This window comes from Ambystoma mexicanum, chromosome 2p (assembly GCF_040938575.1).
Source record: "Ambystoma mexicanum isolate Mex_15411 chromosome 2p, UKY_AmexF1_1, whole genome shotgun sequence".
Classification (NCBI taxonomy): Eukaryota; Metazoa; Chordata; class Amphibia; order Caudata; family Ambystomatidae; genus Ambystoma; species Ambystoma mexicanum.
In genome coordinates this window covers 408,928,949-408,948,481 of record NC_090923.1, presented here as the reverse complement: position 1 = coordinate 408,948,481, position 19,533 = coordinate 408,928,949, and positions in this window count along the sequence as shown.

Below are 19,533 nucleotides of genomic sequence, written 5' to 3'. Positions count from 1 at the left end.
CGACAACCTGGGCGCCGAAGGCGTCGACGACTTCCTCAGAGGTGGAGCCTCGAGAGAGTCTGTCAACGACCTTGCGCCACAGGCATCGATGTCTTCTTCGAAGACTTCACAGGTTCACATGGTCTCGAGCGCGTCGAGGACCGGGACCTGGACCGGGCATGCGGAGAACGATTCCCCTTGTCCGAGCGGGACCTTTTCCGAGAATCGTGTTGACCACCCGAGCCCAAAGGCGTGCGAGCGGTGTCTCTCGGCTGATCACGACCCACCCCACTCGGGGGCACGGACGGACCAGTGCCCTGCGATTCGAGAATCGCCAACATTTTCTTCCCAAAGGAAGCCCATTCCTCCGGTGTCGCATGCTTGGTGGGGTAAGTGACCCGCCGACGGGCGGAGTCCTCGGATGAGGACAGGGAAGGCGACCGATGACGGCGCTTCCGGGAGTGCCTCAAAGAGGCAGAGGAGTGGCGAGACCGACTCCGGTACCGAGACCCACTGGACTTCCGATGACGACGCGGAGAGTCACCCCTCGAGTTGTCCTTCGAAAGCCACGCAGACCTCGACTTCCGGGTCTTGGACACCTTACCTACCGATAACTTCTTCTTGCGCTCCCGCAAGGCATTCGACGTGAGCGACTGGCAGTCGACACAGTAATCCGTGACCGACATCTTGGACCCACAGTCCCCGCACTTCTTAAAGCCCGGACAAGGTGTGGAAGACGAGGTAGACATCTTCACGAAGAATAACTTCACAAACTAACAGGTTCGAAGAACCGAGATGAACAACAGAAACTCCAAAGCGTTGAGGTGTACCGAGATTCATGAAGCTCACACGTTCGTGGAAAAAACAGAACTGAGGCTACGGGCGTCGTGCGTCCTACTTATAACATCCAGTGACGTCGGCCGTCGGAGGAGATCCTCGAGGACGGCGCTTCGACGTCATCGACGCAGGACGCAGACGCCGAAAATTTTCCGAAGCAGCACAGCTGTGGTGATTACTGTCATAGATATGGAATACGTCGGAGGACCCAATCCCCTCGAATCCATATTTCCAGAATGGCGATCTTGGTAGAGATCAATATGGCTAAAGAAGACCTAATGCATACATTATTTGTAAGGGGTGAATGGACATAGCAGGATCAGAATGCGTAGTTGCAGGCAATCACAGAATAGACCACTGCAACAGGGTTAGACATATGGCAAGATCAGGATCCATTACATGTGGCCCTGAGTGAACTGTATATGGCCCCTAAGGCAAAGGAAGAGCAAAGCAAGATTGCCAAAATAGCGGCATATCTGTACCTCCATATTGGAGCAATACAGGACAAATATGCCGAGGGCCAAGATCTGGCAAACAAGCAAGTACAGGCATTAGAAAAAGCCCAAACTGATCTGGACTCTGTAGAGCAGAGGCTGCAGAGAAGCCATGAATCAGAAAAACGAAATTAGGCAATATCTAACCAAAACAAAAGAAGATATGGGTATCCTGCAGCAGGAGAAGGTAGAACAGGATACCAGAATGCTGGCCTTGCAGAAGGAGTACCAAAAAAGTTTGGACTCTCTACTGCAGAGCCAGAAAAAGCTGGAACAGCAAATCCATTTTAACAGGGCATGTACAGAGCAGGTAGTCACCCTGCAAAGCCACCTAGACAAAGAAAAAGAAGAGAATAATAAACTAATTCTGAAAGGCCTGGACACCCAGGCAGAATTTGATGAAGAGCGCCAGAAAGCTGGTGCGCTCCAAAGACAGAGGGACGACCTGGCTGCACAGAGGCATACTCTTGCTCAGGAAAGGGACTCCTTAGGCCAGGAAGTCTGTTATTTAAAAGAGAAGATAGAAGAAAACCACCTGGCCCATCAGGGACTGGGTGACCTCCAAAAAGACCATGGAAAATTCTAAGAGCACACCAGGAGGGTGGAAGATGCTCTAGCAAGGAAGGACCAGGCCATTATGGACAGGACTCAGGAGGTAACCCTCCTGCAGCAAAAACTGGCCCAGTACTCTAAAACGACACAGGAAGCACAGAGAGACAATGAGGCTCTCTGTGAGAAAAATGATAGGCTCCACAGACAGGTAGCTATGCAAGAGCAATTGATAGAAACTAGCAAGGCCTTGATAGAGGAACAGAAAGCTTAGGTTCTTGCATGGCAACAGGGAGCAGGGGCTGAGAGAGATGAGGTTTGCTGGGAAAGGGAAACATCTGAGCATAACCTCAGGAACCCTAGTACCAGAGGACTTCACATCTTCTAATCCCTGGACACTGCCATCCCCATGTCCACTGGCGCACATGAGCCAAGGGCCACAGGGATGGCAGACTTCAATCCAATGAGGAATATGGGGCTCATAGACCAGCACCTCCCAGGAATGGATGGGCGGGCATCTGGGTATGGGTTCCCAAGTACTGTCAAATTTAGTGGGGAACTCCATGAGAATAGGCCCACTAAGGGCATCCTGAAACCCTCTGCCCGGCTAGGACAGTGTGGGGGGAGGTACTCATCAAATCCTGGGAGTAAGGAGGAATCAGAAGACTCCTCTGAGCGCCCCAGAACACAGGAAACTAGGCCCCACATTCTGCCAGCCATTCCCAGGCTCGCAGATTCCGGGAGAGCCTAGAAGACCAGATGGGCACCTCTGGGAGCAGTGCCTCTGAGTCAGAGGAGGAGTGAACCAGGGTCACCTGAACCAAAAAGGCCAATAAGGTAAAAAGAGCCTTGCTCAAGGATCCCCTAAAGCAAATCAAAGCGATAAGGAGTGTCAACACGCCCTATCATAAGAACGCAAAGTATTCAGTTTGGGAGCACCTACAGCTCTTTGAATAGATGATGGAAAATTTCCATTTGAAGTTGAGCAAAAGCTGTATTCAATATGTGAAATGGACCTTCTGTCCAGCTTCTTTGCGGGGCTGGAGGACCAAAATCATTCTAGATGGTCCACCTATAGGGCGGCCATCTTGAAACATTTTTCCGTGCACAGAAAACCTCAGGAGGCTCTCAAGGCAGCCTACAACTTGCAATGTGGGGAAGAACAGGCCCCACAACAATTTCTTCAGGAATTAAAGTGTGCCTTTGCGCAGACCACCAGAAGGGTGCGCACTGAAAGCAAAGAGTTTGTGAAAACTTCCTTCCACGCTCTCCCCAAGTACATCATGACCCAGCTAGTGAGATATTTTCACGAGGAATGATCACTAGACTGGGTCATTGAACAGGCCACACAAATTTATGAGGTGCAATAGCCCATAGAAAACAAAAATACTCTGAAAAGCCCCAAACCAACAAACACCCCTGCTGCTGCTAAGGTGGCAGAGGTGAAGGTTGCCCCCATTTTAGATTTAGAGATGGGGGGGCCTAAAAACCCACCTGCACAGAATCAGAACAATCCCGAGCCCAGAAGGCCCTCAGGCCAGTCACAAACAGGGAGCCTTGGAGGCAATCCCACAAATGGGACCCCTAACTCCCCTGGCTACATCAGCTCCTGCTACAAGGGGAATAGACCCATCCTGGGTTATGTGTGGACTCCTCCAGCCCAAGGGGGGAATCCAACCAAACAGCAGCTAACCCAGGAAACTTCCCTCCTCACTTCCCCCAAGAGGGCAGTAATTCCCCAAATCCTGGACAGAACATCTTCCCCAGGTACCCGCAAAACCTTCAACCCCAGAAACATCCATCCTTCTTTCCCCAACTTCCTGAGCCCAGACAACCAAATCCAGGAGAGGGGAGGACAAGGGTGGAGTGGTAACAAAGTTTTCCAAACCCAGAGTATTTTCAGAGAAGGGATAGCTACCCTTCCCGGGATCAGCCAGGGGAGAAATGAGAATCCTGTATCAGCCTGAGCGGGTGTCACAAGGAGAGCGCCAGGTCCAAAACATGGCACAGGATCTGGGTCGCATGCTGAGGGCTCAACAGAACCCTCAGATGAGCATGCCGGCGCAGAATGCCTCAAACTCTGGACCTGGTGCTCTGGAGCAATGACGGGGCAAGAACCCCGACAACCCACCTGTTCCCAGGGAGGAGGCACAAGGGTAAGGGGGATGTAAAGCCATCGAGAAAGCTTCCTTCCCCACTTGCAAAAAGCCCCTGGAAACCCAGGAACCGGAACCAAAATCTCCTGCCCCTGAAAGTCTGCCACCCAAGGAGCAGAGGTGGGGTAGGAGAAATAAAGGAGTAAAAAAATACCCATTTTGAGGAGGAGGTACAAGTCTTCCAATTTGAAGGAGAGGGATCCTCAGAGGATCTTGGGAAAAGGACCTTCTCCTTCAGAGATGGGGGAACTCCTCCCAAAGAAAAATGGGTCCTAAAAGATCCAAATCCAGAATGGGTAGATGTGGGGACTGAGCTAGCGCCGCCCATCATCCAAACCCAGAACCAACAACATGAAAATCCCCTGGTTCAAACCCATCCTGGTGACTGCCTCCAAAAAGGGGGGGGATGGCCCAGGACCGGAGCCAGGGGAACCCAAAACATCTCTATCCGTATCCAAAACCAAGAAACTAACCCACCAGTTGTCCAAAAATGTACATTATCTGAGCCCCCTTGAGGAGAAGGAGGGAAGATTCTATGCCCCGGTCCAGTATCAGGGGCAGTGTACAATTTTGGCACTGGTGGACACGGGATCCCAAGCTACCCTTCTGTCAAAAATGTCAAAAAGGGTCTTTGACCAACTGAATTCAGGAAGGGGGGAGAAATACCAAATTCCTCTCACCCCTCTTCCTGGACAACTTCAGAACTTCGACGGGAAGGAAATTCCTGTCGAGGGGACTGCGGATTTGGATATTAAAATTGGGCGACACATGGTGAAGCACCCGGTCATAGTTGTAACTCCAGGGGGCACACGTTGTTTACTAGGGAATGACCTCCTGCGAAGGTTGCGCCCCTAATAGATTGTTTTAATTTTATTGGTTGGCTAGTCTGGGTCCAGAGGACCTTGCTTACACAGAGTGTCAACCATGTTAGTTTAAACGGCACATGGTTGAACAGAAATCTGACCAAGTAGAATTTCACTTCCAGAACAACCAAATCCCAGACGTGACAGTAATAGCAATAGGACAGCAAACTGGTGATGGGGGAAAATCAACCTTCCTTCCAGTCTAAGGTAGCATTCCACACTGGAAGGAAACACTCTGAAATTCTTTACAAATTCACAATCTGAAATTCCCACTCCTATAGTCCAGAAAGATGCGAAATCAGCTCACAGCCTGGCTGATATTCAGCAAATTGGAGAGCAGTTGTTCATCCCTGTTCAGTTAAATGAAGGGAAGGACTCTGTTTTCGTCCGAGTGTGTGTCAACAGCGGTAAGAGCTTCATCAGCGAGGCCATGTTCCGCAAACTCCCACAAGATCCAGCCATTCCACATTTAAACTGATAGACAAATGGGAAATGGATCTGGAAACACCCAATTCCAAACATCTCCTGCCAAGCAGGTGCATGCTCAAAATCTCCATAGGCAACAAGAGCATAGTCCATAATTGTTGGGTCGTGCGAGACGTCACTGCCGCCTTTTACTTAGGCAGTGACATTCTCAATCGCTTTGCCATCAGTTTGGATCTAATAAACTTCAAAGCTTGGTCCCGATTAGCGGATAATCCCATGGGCTTTGATGGCCCAGAGAAAGCATTTAGGTCAGCTCAATTGCTGCCTTATGCAGTTGATATTCAGATTGGAGAGGAAGTCACCATCCCAGAAAGGACCCGACAATTCTCCCTGGAAGTGAAAGTTAAAACAGGACAGAAATTGAAAAACCCTGACACCTATATTCACCTAAATGCTTATTTCCAACAGCAAGGGTTGGGGTTAAACCCAACATCACTAGTCAATATAGAACATGACACCATTCCAATAGAGGTGGATACCAGCGACTTAAAGAGTAACACTCTAGCCGCAGGCACCATTATTGGAATGGCGGTTGATGACCGACATTTTTCCATAGATTTGGGCAATGAACTGTTATGCCCAATCCCCAAGGACTGTTGTGACAGTGATAGTGATGACAACACAACACCAGACAGGATCTTTACCCGGCATGGTGGGAATTTCCTGGTGTACACTTCCTGCCCTTAGGGCAAGGAAGATGTGACCTGTGACTTCAGGAGGGATGAGGTGATTTTCCAGGTCTGCGAGGACTGCCTTCCCCACCTGAAGCCACCACTCCAAATCAGCACTTTGACCAGGGACATCTCCACCCAGCTGGAGGAGGCGGCTAAGATAGCAAAACCTGAAGTCTTTCCAGGCTTCAGGCAGATGGCTGAAGAGAGAGTTAACCTAGCTGATGCCTATGAGACTCTGGAGCGGAAGCAAAAATTGAAACAAGTTTTCTTAGATTTTCAGGATCTCTTCGCGGTGGACTCATATGACTGTGGTCGCATCGACATCCACACAACAACAACTCCCACGGACCCTGGCATGACTCCAGTATTTGTGAAGCAATATTGCTTGCCTCTCGCATCAATGGAGTCCCTTACTGAAATAATTATGAACCTTGAGTCCCGTGGGATAATCTGTCCAGTCCACAGCGCCTTCAATAATCCGGTGCTGGGGATTTTGAAGCCAAACGGCCAGTGGAGACTCTGCGCCGTCCTTAGGGAGCTCAACAAAGAGGTCCATACTTCCCGATGGCCTCTTCCCTACATCGACCAAGGGCTGGCCCAGATCCCTCACAGTTATTCACTGCCATTGACCTGACCAATAGGTACTGGACTGTACCTGTCAGTAGGGAGGACCAATACAAGCTGGCTTTCATCTTCGGGTGGCAGCAGTACACATGGACTCGGACTCCCTTCGGATACATCAACTCCGGCAATGAATTTAACATTTTTTTACATAAGGCCATGCCCGACCTGGGTGAAAGGGGTAACCTGGCCTATGGAGATGATGTTCTCATCAAAAGCTCAACTGTGGAGGAACACATAGCAGAGATCCTTTATGTTCTGACACAGTTGAGGGCTGCCGGAGCAAAACTTTCCTTTCAAAAGGCACAGTGGTGCAGAACCCGTGTCAATTTCAAGGGGCATGAGATTACTCCTCAGGGTCTCTGTCCCAAGGAAAGGAAAGTGGAAGCACTCCAGAAATTGAAACACCCCACAACTCTGCGGGAACTAAGGAGCCTCCTTGGACTGACTAATTACAGAAGAAAGTTCATTGAGGACTAAGCAGAGATCACAAGACCCCTGATCCATCTTTTGAAGGGGGGGTCAAGCCGAGGCAGTAAGACAACTCAAAAGAAGCCTCTCACAAGCACCTTGCCTAGCTTACCCTGTCAAAAACAAGGAGTTCTTCTTGGAGAGAGGATTCTCTAAAACATGCTTGACTGCAGTATTATACCAAAAGCTTGACAAGGTCAATAAAGTAATCTCCTATGCGAGTAAAACATTATCCTCTGTGGAGGAAAAATTTAACGATTGTGAGAAGGCACTCCTGGCAACGGTGTGGGCATTGAAGAATTACCGCCCGTTTATCCAGTGGGAACACATCATAGTGGAGACTCCACACCAGCCTCTGCAATATCTCCAAAGTGACAGAATCCAGGCCGGAAATGTGAGTAATTCCCTAATTACTTCCTGGATTCTGTCAATGCAAGGCTTTCCTGTGGAGGTCAGATATGGCCAAAAGACGAGGAGTCCCCTCGCACAAGGTCTGGCTGACTTGCATGATTGTGCCAGAGAAAACTGTCTTGAGGACGAAAGTCTTAAAATCAGGGACAACATGGAGGCATACCTTAATTCCCCACACAAAGTCTTTGAAGAAGACAAGTGTTAGGGAATGCCCACTGTCTATGTGGATGGATGCTCCTACCATGTTGACAACAACAGGGATTGATTGATTGATTGTTTATTTGTATAGCGCCTATGCACAATGTGCTTCAAAGCGCTTCAAGGAGGGAGGGAGCATGGGGAAATACAGTAACATTCTTAAAGGTCCTTGAAACAGATCAGAACATTATCCTCTGTGGAGGAAAAATTCAACGGTTGTGAGAAGGCACTCCTGGCAACGGTGTGGGCATTGAAGAATTACCTCCCGTTTAAAAATGTGAAAAATAACTATCAAATCATAACAGATAGTACAAGTGCATGGAACAATAAGGGAGAGGAAAGGGAAAGGAAAAAAGGAGAAACAATACAAGCAGTAACATTACTATGCCTGACAGCAATTGTTGCAGTGCAAGAGTGACAAGAAAAGGGGGGAGGGGGGGTGGGGAGGGAGAGGTGAAGAGGAGAGGAACAAACAATTGACTATCTTAAAAGGGTCAGAGACTTACCAAGATAGTGCTTGTGAGGGAGTGGGAGGAGAAAACAAGGAGCGGGGTGGGGGACAGACAAGCTATTATCAGAAGTCAAGGGACTGTGATAAGAGTAAGTGCTAAGATGAAAGAAAGAAGAGGTGAACAAGGGGAAGGGCGAAAAGGATTAAGGAGGCAGGCAGCTACAATCAATAGCCAGACGGCAAATCTATTTCAGAGGGGGTACACGGAAACACTCAGAGTGCCGAGGGGGCACACGGAAACACTCGGGGGCAGAAGGGGCCGTGGGGACACACAGACACACTCGGGGTGCATTGGGGGCACACAGACACACTCGAGGGGCAGCAGGGGCACACAGATACACTCGGGGGACAGCGGGGGCACGCAGACACACTCGGAGGTGGCACATCGGCGTACCGTGGTGGACAGGGTTAGACAGGGCCTTTGTTGAGGCCTTAGGTGGATGGCCAGCTCCCGCCTCCCGGTTGCTCTCATTGGCTTAACAAGCCAAAGTGCAGCCAATGGGGCAGGGATGCAGGATGAGACACGGAGGGGCAACAAATACATTAAACATTGATGTGCTCCTCCCAAAAGTCAATCCACGACATGCGCATATTAAAAGAACTTGTGGCCGGCGTAGGGAATGCTTGGGTGAATGATGCTCCAGAACCTTCCGCTGGGTACAAGATTGGTCCCCGAAGTAGTCAAGTGGCAGAGTTCATGGCTGTGCATCAAGCCATCCTCACTGCTGTCCAACACCAACTCCGCAAACTGGTCATAATCACAGACTCGGACTATGTATGCAACGGGTTCATGGAGCACCTGGTTAACTGGAAAACCAGAGGCATGTTATGTGCTAACAACAAACCATTGAATCATGGAAAATGAATTCAAAATATTGATGATCTGGTCACCTCAAATGGGATGACCATCTACTGGAAAAAGATCAAGGGTCATTCTAAAGTAGAGGGACCAGACAAAACTGGAAATGACCTAGCTGATCAGCTGGCCAAAACTGAAGCCATCCAAGGGGATCTACTTGAGATCGAGTCCCTGTTGGTGGAAATCCAGGTAACTGCTATCACTAGGTCCCAGACAAATGCTCACAATGAACTCTCAACTGCACAATGGAGTAAGGAGACCCCAGATGCTGATTTGATTACGGATCAAAAAGGGGATCCAATAATTGGTAAGTTTTATCAGCACACTGAGGACCCTGAGAACTTTCCCCTGACGGATACCGATTATATAGGGAAAGAGGACCTCAGAGTGTTGATGAAATGTCCAAAAATGTTCCAAATCCAAGACGGTTTGTTGGTAAGGAGATCCCTAGCTGGCCATGATCAGTGGGTAGTCCCTACCTCATTCCGAAGCCTGATGTTAAGTCACGCCCCATGATGCAGCCACAGCCGGTCCTAGGGGGTTTCATACAACACTTGAAATCTTAAGAGAGGTTGCATACTGGCCACACATGGGGCAGGACCTCGACCAATACTTGAAGGGGTGTCTTGTGTGTGCACAATTTCAGCCAACATCCCTCACACACCGTGCACCTCTCCAAAAGAGGGGGATGACACTGCCATGGTCAGATTTGCAAGTCGATTTTATCAGGCCCGTGATTCTCATGTTGACCCTGACATGCTTGTTTACTAAATGGGTGGAATGTCTCCCGGCCCCAAATTGCAAGGCAGAAACAGCAGCTGCCCTGATGATCAACCACATCTTCTTGCGTTTTGGACTACTGCAAAGGATTGAGTCAGACCGAGGTAGCCACTTCACTAGCGAAGTAATGACAAAGATGTGGGAGATACTTGGGGTCAAAAGGAAACTACACATTGCCTACCAGCCAGCCTCTAGTGGTGCAGTGTTATGTTATGTTATGTTATTTTGCATTTATATAGCGCCTTATATACCATTGGTCTGAAGGCGCTGGTAGGTTGAACGCCCTCGGTAACCGAAGTTTGGGTCAGTAGAGAGAGTAGGGAGAGTCCAAAGGTGCGTGTGCGCACCAGGTGTGTGTGCAGCTGGTGCGGAATTCGAGTAGTGGCTGCTTCTTAGCAGTAGGTGTGGTGGTTGAGAGATCAGGAGTATGTGTCTGCTCTGGCAGTATTTATCCAGACCGAGTGTGGTTGCGTTAGGCCTGAGGGGAACGCCTGGCTGGGGGGTGTGAAACCAGCAGTGTTTACTTAGAGTGATGGGGAGTGAGCGGGAGATGTTGATATGTGAACAGTTATACCGAATGGTGTCATAGTATCTCTGTGTTCTAGTTGAGTGGTGGTGTAAAGAAGAGAGTAAGTGTGGGGTGTGGTATGATATATGCTCTTTCAAATGTTCCCTGCATTCGAAGGCATATTATGTATGTCACGCAATTCTATGCGATCAAGTCCATTCTATGCACTTTTATTCATTTCAGGCGTTCAAGATTGCCCTACACACTCCTGTCTGCTCGACACACTCACGCACTCTAGTCCACCAAGCATGCTCTAGTCTATCCCTCGTTCTCCAGTGTGCCCCACACATGCACTCCTGTATTCCATACGCATGCGCGCCTGTCTTCCCCGCGGATGCACTCCTGTCTACCTCGCGCATGTACTCCTGTCTGCTTACGCACTCATCCGCTCTGTACGCTCATCCGCTCTGTATGCTCATCTGCTCTACATGCTCATTCGATGTACACGCTCATCGATCAACACACTCGTCCGCTCAACATACCACTCATCCGCTGTACGTACTCATCTGCTCTACATACCCATCTGCTCTGCACACTCATCCATTCCATGCATTCATCCGCTCCACACACTCATCCGCTCCACACACACTCATCTGCTCCACACACACTCATCCGCTCCACACACACTCATCCGCTCCACACACACTCATCCGTTCCACACACTCGTCCAATCTACACATTCGTCCAGTCTACTCATTCGTCCAATCTACACACTCATCCAATCTACACACTCATCCGGTCCACACACTCATCGGCTTGACATACTACTTGTCCGTTCCACACACTCATCCGCTCCACGTACTCATCCGCTCCACGTACTCATCTGCTCCACACACTCATCCGCTCCACACACTCATCCGCTCCACACACTCATCCGCTCCACACACTCATCCGCTCCACACACTCATCCGCTTCACACCCTCATCTGCTCCATACACTCCTCCCCACCGTGTACTCATCCGCTCTCCACACTCATCCGCTCTCCACACTCGGCCGCTCTCCACACTCAGCCGCTTCTCCACACTCATCTGCTTCTCCACACTCAGCCGCTCCCCACACTCAGCCGCTCCTTACACTCAGCCACTCCCCACACTCAGCCACTCCCCACACTCAGCCACTCCCCACACTCAGCCACTCCCCACACTCAGCCGCTCCCCGCACTCAGCCGCTCTCCGCACTCATCCGCTCCCCGCAGTCATCCGCTGCCCACGCTTATCCGCTCTCTACGCTCATCCGCTCTCTACACTCATCCGCTCTCCACACTCATCCGCTCTCCACACTCATCCGCTCTCCACACTCATCCGCTCTCCACACTCATCCGCTCTCCACACTTGAGAGTGCAGAGATACAACAAGACAATTGTGAGCATATTAAACAAAATGTTTGTGGCAGATTCAGGGCCAAGTTGGGATATTCGATTACCCTTTGTCCTGATGGCCATCAGATCTACCCCTTCATCTGCAACTAAAATGCCACCATTTGAGCTGATGACTGGACATAGGATGGTGCTTCCCCAGCATCTGCTCTACAGGACCCAAATGCAGACATTGATCAATGCCTCCACAACTCATGAGTATGTTGAAAATCTGAGAAAACACCTTCAACATGCTTTTGCCTATGCTCAGCGAAATCTAGAAAGATCTGCAGAGGTCATGAAGCCCCACTATGACTGAAAGACTACTAGAAAAGAATACCATGTAGGTGACCGGGTCTACTTATACAATTTCCAAAGGAACCAGGCCAAACAGCACAACATTTTGTCTAGCTGGAGGGGTTCTTTTGAAATTTTGAAATTGTAGACAAAATCTCACCAGTTGCCTACAAAATCTGCATCCCCAAAGGCAGTTTGGCAGAGGGGGAAGATAAGTGGGTCCATATCAACCAACTGAAGTGTTGCCATTCTAGGCACACTCTGCAACTCTGCATCAACTAGAGGATTCTCCTGGAACCGCAGAGGGGGTCACTCGAGCTCCCTAGAATTCCAACTATAAAAATATTCCATCTATATAATCAATAAATTGTACTGATTTGTCAAAATGTATGTGTCCACCCCACTACATAAATAGTGGTAGTAAATGTCTACAAATATGCTTTTGCTTTGTCATTCTAGAATTGGAAACCATGGAGACTAAAACCAAGGAGGACCACCCATGGACCGGAAGGAAAGATGCAAAGGGGCCCAGGGTATCACTCCATACTCTCATCAGGAATTGGCCAGGAGAACCATTCGATCCACCACTGATGGGAGAAGCTGAGGAATTTTGACATTTGCACCAGAAAGAAACAAAAATGATCATCCCAATCTTGCGACTTCCCTTGACGGACATTCAAAGCAAAATCACGAGGGGGGGCTTGTGGATGCATTGACCCACTAGCTCTGCCCTGCGACATCAATGTGTGCTGGTGGCACCAGAACCAACAAAATGGCCGCAAAAATCCCTATGCGCGCTAAACCTCTGAGAATTGTGCAGTGAAACCAGAAAGTTGGCTGCCAATCTACTTTGCCTGTGTCAGTAGTGGAACAGGAGACCACACTGCTAAAACCTGTCATTGGTCTGCCCACATAATACAAATGGAAACTTCATGAAAGGCAGTGCTTTATGGCCAAGAAACCCAAAGGTGCTCTGAAATCCTTTTTCCTTGGCTGCTCAAATTGCAAAATAATGGTTCAAAGCATCAGAAAAGATCCAACATCCTTGCACGGTGTTACCCGTCACTGTATTTAAAGAATCCACATAAGCACACAATCTCAGGAGAAGCAGATTTCATCACAAGAATATCCACATTAAAAAATGTGCTTGCCTGTGAAAATCTGTAAAATATGGGCGCAGTACCGTCGGCCGCCTGTATGAAAGCTGTCATTTATTACCCTCTAAGCTTAAACTTGTACAGCAAAATCAAATGGTTGAAATGAAGTGACTTGCTATCAAAAGCAATATAGGTTGCCACTATTTAATTTCTATGTTTAAAAAGAATGGAATTGGAGATATGTTTGCCTGTTTTAAAAATTGTCACTTTCATTTCAACAAAGAACAATGTAACAATTCACTTTAAAGTAACCTGATTAAGCAAAACTTGAAGCTTCCCCCACTGGGAAACACACCACCCTTCTGCTTCTCATCAAAGGCCAGGAACTGGCATTTAGGTGTTAATGAAGAGGGGAGGAGATTTTGCTCTGCTGCTCTGGGGAGAGACAAAAGACTCCCTTGATTGAAAAGATATACAGATGTAACTGTCAACAGAAACTCCTGCCAGGGGAAAGAGGCCGAGTTTGCGCTTGACCCACCAAAACTTTGGAGGCGGGACAGACAGCTATGAGTATTCTTAAAGCACAAGAAAGTATATCTTTGAAAAGGACCAACAGAGGACTGTGCAAAATTGTAAAAATTTGTAAAAAAACAGTATTGTTAATATGAAAATTCTGGTCACGGTTTAAAACTAGAATAAAAGGGGAGGAGTGGTGGGCCCCACATTGTTAATCCATTAGTGATCAGTGTTCAGAGTTTTTCAACAGTTGGTCTAATGTCTTAACCTGGAGGTGCCAGTCCAAACTGGTCCTATAGCACATGGACCACAAAAATACAACACAAAACAAAGGTGACTTTGCCTTATTAAAACTGGCGCTTCTCAGTTAGTCCCCTTATCCAAGGGGCTGAAAGCTTCAAACAAACTTCAAAACAGATTTTCTTCAGTAGTACATTTTTCTAAACAAATATTGAATCGATGTAGGTTTTATTCACAGAGCACCTAAGAGATTAACAACAAGTTGGCAGAATACAAGGCAGAACTTGAAACTAAAAGAATCCGTAAATTTAAAAGAGGTACATACGACTATTTGAAAGATGAACTCTACACCTGGATGGATAAGTATGGTCCTCCTGTAAGAAAAACCAAACCTACCAACACCAGTGAGACATCGAGTTCAGGAACAGATACAGAGAGAGAGCCTACCAATGTAGAAGAAGAAAACCTTCCAAGCACTTCACGATCTCCAAGACCATCGGAAACATCAATAAGAGGCAGAGCAGCTTTTTTAGACAAAGGAATAAGAGAACAAGAAGAGGGAAGAGAAAGTCAAAGAGGAAAACCAAACACGAGATTACAGCAGAAGATAACATCGTAATCAATCTATCAACAAGAATAGTGACTGCCGAAGAAACACAAACATTGCAGAAAGGTCTACGTTTTGTGCCAAATATGACAGTACACTATTTGAGTCCAAGATAGAATTGTACAACTTGATTAGGAAAATGAAGCTGAAAGTGTTCTTCAGTGAACTCGAACAGAAAGAAGTACAAGATATGAATGAAGAAGATCTCAAAGAATTTAGGAGTAAGAGCACCTTTATCCCTCCTATCACCATAACTTCAGTTGACATTTTTCAAAAACAGGTAATGAGAGACTTGGAGAAAATGTGTTTTAAGTCCAACACAACATGCAATATGAAACCACACAAATTAAAATTGATACTAGATTTGTATGGAGATTCATCAGTAACTATAAGATCTGCAGATAAAGGAGGTGGTTTGGTATTGTTGAACACTACAGACAATGAAGAAGAGTGTGAAAGGCAACTTAGTGATATGAACACCTATGCACAACTAGCGAACGATCCAACACCAGAGATCAAGTGCAACTTGGAAACACTTCTTGACAAAGCTGAGGAACTCAAATGAATCAACCATCACACAAAGACATTTCTGATAAACTCATACCCTCAGATACCATACTTCTATATACTTCCAAAGGTGCACAAAGAACCAGTGAAACCACCGGGGATACCGATTGTAGCAGGGATGAACAGCATTTTGGAACCTCTTGGTAAATACGTAGACTACTTTTTACAACCTCTCATTAAAAAAAACCAGCACATACATTAAGGATTTGACACATTTTCTACAATATTTGAACTCAATACCATTTGACTCCAATAACATTTGCTTTACGATAGACGTCAAAAGTAGTTTATACACGTCGATCCCACATGATTTAGGAAGTGAGGCTGTCGAATGGATACTACTTAAGACAGAAGAAATACCAGCGCAAAAAGAATTCATTATGGCACTCCTCGAATTCATAAACAACAACTCATACTTTCAGTACAAAGACCGATACTATCTCCAAGTAGCAGGCACAGCAATGGGGGCGAACATGGCTCCCCTTATGCTAATGCATTTATGCATAAATTCGAGACAGAACACGTACTCCTCAATCACCGCTGGCAACAACATTTGAGTATTTGGATTAGATATATCAACGATATCTTTGGAGTGTGGAAAAGCACTGAGCTGGAATTACTAGAATCTTTTGAATAGCTGAACAGCAAAGACACCAGGATCCAGTTTACACATGAGTACTCTCGAGAAAGTATCCACTTTCTAGATGTGAAGATTAACATAACCAACACAGAATATCAGACAACCATTTTTCTCAAACCTACAGACCGCAATAAACTGCTTCAACGACTTAGTTTTCATCAACCAAGCCTCATTAAAAATCTGCTTTATAGCCAAATGCTTCGGGTGAAAAGATTGGTGAGTGATCCAATGGACTATGATAGCGAAGACAAAGAAATGGGTAAGAAGTTTTTGGACCGAGAATATACTAAGGAAGAAGTCACTGCAGCAGAATCACGTGCAGCAACTCAAAACAGGGAAGATTTGCTGAAAGTAAAAACCAAAAAAGACAACGCACCTCCACTTGTGTTCGTGTCTAAGTACTCTAGACAAAGTAATCATATCAAAACCATCATATCAAAACCATCATTAAAAAACACTGGAACACAGTGACATGTGACCAACGGGTTGAACATTTATTTAAAGATGTCCCCACATTTGCCTACCAACGGAGCCATAATCTCAAAGACAAACTTGTCAAAACCAAACCAGCACAAAAAAAAGAAAACCATGCATCGCATTGGTACTTTTCCCTGTTTAATTTGTACTAATTGTGGCTATGTAATGAAAGGTGAATCACTCAAACATCCCCACAATGTGATATATCCAATAAAATGTCCTTGCGGCTTGTATTATGTTGGTCAAATACTTAGGGTGGCCAAAGCCAGATGGAACCAACATAGGTCCTGTATATGAAACAACAACAAAATCTCGGCTCTGGCCAGGCACTGGCATGACAGAAAACACAATTTAGCCCAGATTCAATGTGTAATTCTGGAGGTAGTAGAAAGAAGAGATCCTCACGAGAACTTCCAGAAAAAAATGGACAAACGCGAAACCTTTTGGATAGACCGTCTTAGCCCCTTGACACCAAAAGGGATAAACGAGGAGATCAATTACATGTGTTTTCTATAAAATGCCAATGTAGACATGTATCAAACCCAGCGTATTTGAGCTATAATGTTTTGCTTCACTAATATGCTTCACTAATATATTTTTCTTTGATAAATGTATTTCTTTGATTCTAATTGCGATATTAAGCTATGTGTACTTTCCCACATTCCACTTTGATTAGGCTATTGGACATTGTAGCACTACCCTTGTCCACCAAGAGTGGGCGTAAACCTTATTACTCTTTGATGATTTACTTTGCATTTTTTGACCATTCCGCTCAATGCGAAATCAGTTCTTTGTATAATCGACCTATTTCAACATGAATGAATGTTTATTTTTAATTTATTTTTATTTTCATGCTACTGTGCGTCCCCGCGGCTCACACAGTAGCAACTGGATCACAACACAGACAAGAGGGGCAGCATTGCTTCATGCGTTCTTACATGTATTTGAATATGAGAATTATACGTAATCAGCCTTATTGAGCAGTATATTGCCCTTGTACAGCCCTGATGAAGGTTTTCTCCGAAATGCATTGGCAAATGTACATTCAAGGCAGATTGAGATGATTACTCAACTTCAAATATTGAAAATAAGCGCTACTTTGAGAATACATAACAGGAATGTGAATAAAACATTTCTTGTTATACCTACATCGATTCAATATTTGTTTAGAAAAATGTACTACTGAAGAAAATCTGTTTTGAAATTTCTTTGAAGCTTTCAGCCCCTTGGATAGGGGGCTAACTGAGAAGCGCCAGTTTAAATAAGGCAAAGTCACCCTATTTGTTTTGTGTTGTATTTCACGGTTTAAAACTACTCAGAACTATGTGCTATGTTCAGGGACAAGACTACAGAATTTGTGGTTTTGTAGCAATTGTGGTGATGCCAGAAACATGAAACTTCACATGATTATGCCAGATGTCATGCGCACATATGTGTAAAAATGTGGACAAATCTGACATTGGGTACCTGACCAAAAGTGCGAAAAAATTGCCAAATCTAGACCCGAGCTCTCACCAAGACGGGGCTCAGATGAATACTTGCTCCAACAAATATCTGATATAAACATGCTAATGGCATTATGGTTGCAAAATTTTTAATATGTCTTGTATGAAAAATAAATTTCATGTGCAGAAACAAAGGGGAGGTACTCCCTGGATCATCAAATACAGCGTCATCATGACACTAGGTTTTCTTCTCAATTCAGGGAGAGGAAAGACCCTAACCAATAGAATCCCTAAGGGTGTGCCTAGTAGGAGTCAGCATACCCACCCATTTAGAAAATACATAAATATAGATAGCTTAGGACCTAGAAGGACACACACATCCACTCATCATCCGATTGCTGGCGAAACAATGACGAACCAATGATCAAAAAACTACTAAGCAATTGCAAACAGTTAACATCACAAGGAATGATACTGCAAAAATAAATATGGGACATTTTCATACAATCCGACTATAAAGTTCTATCAAAGCAAGGTTACTCCTATATTGGTTTATGGAGCGGAAAGTATGTTCGGTTGTTCCTCCGAGATTTGGGCAAGATGCGAGGGCACCTTTTGGAAACAAATTCTTCAGCTACCCCAAAGCTGTCCAACCGCTTGTATATTGTACGAAGTGAGCGTCTCTACATTAAATGCAAGAATAATCTGGAATAAATTAACACTTTTCAGAAAGACCTTCGAGGATGCAGACCTACCACCATTTGAAGCCTTAATTGATCGAAAATGCCAGAGGAATACCTCACTAACAGAATGCAGACACCAATGCAAAGTCATCTTGTACCAATTGGGCACAACGAAAAAAACTCTATGGTATAACCCTAATGCAGTGAAGAAAAAATTGCTGGAACTCGATTGGATCGAAACTGGAGAAAAAAGATCCAAATATCAATGCATGAAAAATGCAGCTAGCAAAGCTAAAAGACTCAATACTGTTCCCAAAGACATGATCATCGCACCTTGCAACTGTTTGAGAAGGTTTTATTTGAAATTTAAATTAAATCTTTTCGAAACTAAAGAAATATTAAGACACAGACGAATGATCCAGCCAGGAAACATAACTTGTAGATTCTGCAAAAGCGATGAGAAAGTTTTAAAACATCTAGTCCTCTTTTGTCCTAGCTTAAGAGATCTACGCGAGACATTTCTGGGGAAAGAGCTGGCCAAATGCCTGACTTATAATGAAGATGATTGGTGGCGACAAATGCACAATACTGACTGTAAATCACTAGCGCTAGCACTCATGAGGTTCCTAGAACAGTTGCAAAAGATGCTGGAGATGGCTTCAGATGTACATTAACGTGGGGGGAATCTCTCTTATAGTATATGTGAATTTGTGCTAGCAAAATCTGTTTTCTTTTTCTGTGAAGCATTTGGAGGGTTATTTTAGAATAAGTTGTTATCTTTTTTTTGGAGCTTTATATTTCAAAAGTTTGCATAAACTGTGTGAAATTAAAATAAAATAAAAAAGCGGTGTGAGAGGAAAGATCAAATCCACTGGGTGGTGTCTAGGCTGTAATGACCAGTATTTTCCATGATATGCAGTAGCTGGTTGTGGTCTAGGAGGGCCAATGCGGCCAACATGCTGGTGTGACCTACGTCAGAGATTTTCAACATGTGAGTTTGAAGGTCCAACAGTGCAGTTTCTGTGCGATAGTAAGGCCGAAAACCAGAATGCCTAGGGTGCAATATATTGGAGTTTTCAATGAAGACTTGAAGTTGAGTGGTAGCACATTTTTTCACTATTTTGAAAAGGAAATGAAAATTTGCGATGGGGCA